This window comes from Lucilia cuprina, chromosome 3 (genome assembly GCF_022045245.1).
Source record: "Lucilia cuprina isolate Lc7/37 chromosome 3, ASM2204524v1, whole genome shotgun sequence".
NCBI lineage: Eukaryota > Metazoa > Arthropoda > Insecta > Diptera > Calliphoridae > Lucilia > Lucilia cuprina.
Window position 1 is genome coordinate 31941189 of NC_060951.1, and position 2245 is coordinate 31943433.

At 25.8% G+C, this 2245-nt stretch overlaps 1 protein-coding gene across 1 annotated transcript in view; it reads right to left on the reverse strand.

Annotated features, from left to right (window-relative positions):
• Positions 1–2245, reverse strand: part of LOC111684316 (E3 ubiquitin-protein ligase lubel) — an 80593-nt gene that overhangs the window by 1106 nt on the left and 77242 nt on the right. The window lies entirely within an intron of this gene.

The following is a 2245-nucleotide window of genomic DNA, read 5'->3' on the forward strand; positions in this document are numbered from 1 at the left end:
AACTAGAACTGAACTAGAACTGAACTAGAACTGAACTAGAACTGAACTAAAACTGAACTAGAACAGAACTAGAACAGAACTAGAACTGAACTAGAACTGAACTAGAACAGAACTAGAACTGAACTAGAACTTGAACTAGAACTGAACTACAAGTAAACTAGAACTGAACTAGAACTGAACTAGAACTGAACTAGAACTGAACTAGAACTGAACTAGAACTGAACTAGAACTGAACTAGAACTGAACTAGAACTGAACTAGAAGTGAACTAGAACTGAACTAGAAATGAACTAGAACTGAACTAGAATTGAACTAGTACTAGTGAGAACTATCTCTCTATATATCTATCTATCTATCTATCTATCTATCTATCTATCTATCTATCTATCTATCTATCTATCTATCTATCTATCTATCTATCTATATATATCTATCTATCTATCTATCTATCTATCTATCTATCTATCTATCTATCTATCTATCTATCTATCTATCTATCTATCTATCTATCTATCTATCTATCTATCTATCTATCTATCTATCTTTCTATCTATCTATCTATCTATCTATCTATCTATCTATCTATCTATCTATCTATCTATCTATCTATCTATCTATCTATCTATCTATCTATCTATCTATCTATCTATCTATCTATCTATCTATCTTTCTATCTATCTATCTATCTATCTATCTATCTATCTATCTATCTATCTATCTATCTATCTATCTATCTATCTATCTATCTATCTATCTATCTATCTATCTAGCTTTATTCTTACTTTTTTACAATTAGTTTAGCCATTTTTTTAATCTAGATAAAGATAATATTAACGAAAAAAGTTGAACTTAAAAATGTAACTCAAAATTAGATAAACACATCACGGAACTATTTAACCTAATCTAATTAAACGGTTTTTACATAATTTTTAATATATTTTGAAATATTACAAAATAAGTCTTAAACTCGAACGCGAAAATAAGTAAAAAAGATTTTTATAGAAAAATAAAAGGTAAATTTTTAAATACATATAAAAATTAATATGCAATCAACATATTGAAATATAGTGTGAACGCATATACATATATTTGAACGTGTTTAAATCATTTTGTTTAATACTCGCATTAAATCCATTAGAGTACATTTTACCATCAATTTATGATGATGACAAAAAAACTTAAAAAACCATAATAAAAGAATGGTTTTTGAAACTGTTTACACCTTCTATTTTTTACAAATTTGTTTTGATTTGTTTTTGTTAAAATAAATTAAATAATATTATTTGAAAATAACATTAACTTTTTGTCAATGATTTATTTCCGCATTAACGTTATTTGTTTGTTATTTTATGTAAAATGTATTTATTTACTTTAGTTTTTTTTTCAAATATGTACGTGTCTTTACTTAATTCAGAGAAAGTCAATAAATCAGTTAAGAAAGAAACCTGATACTAGGTAGAGACACTGCGCCTCACTTAAGTTCGCTCGCTCGATCAGTCATGGGGATCATAGCTCTAGACGCAAAATTAAAAAAAAAAAATACAAAACGTTGTTTATTTATTTTTTTGTTTTGTCTTATTTTACAAAATCATAAAAAATAGCGTCAAATATAAACAATTTAAAAAAACTTTATCAGAAACTGCAAATTAAATTAAAAGAGAAATGGTGAAAGATTGAAACATTTATGTTTTTGAAACATATTTTTAAAACTGTTTTAGCTACTAGTTTTGAAATGTGTGGATTTAAATACGCAAATCTTAAATTTTTATAAACTTATATAATATTGCTTTTCTTTAATGTCAACATATAAATATACATAGTTTATTTACTTTTTATGCTAAATATTTTTAACACGACTTTAACGTCTGCCCTGGTGTTAAATGATAGTAAAAATTGTAAATGACTTTGCAGTTTTTATACGTACATATATTATAAAATTTTGTTCATCTAGCGATAAGTAACAATATACAAAAATTTGTTTAAATTTAAAATTTCCGCTTTTTACGCCTCTTTAAGGTTCTGCTCGAATATATTGTATAATAAAATTCTTTGAAAAGCGAAAGATCAGTTCTACTTAGTTTTATGGAACCATAAGGTTAAATTTAGTTCCATCTTGACCACAAGTAATGTAAAATTGTTTAACTAGAACTGAACTAGAACTGAACTAGAACTGAACTAGAACTGAACTAGAACTGAACCAGAACTGAACTAGAACTGAACTAGAACTGAACTAGAACTGAACTAGA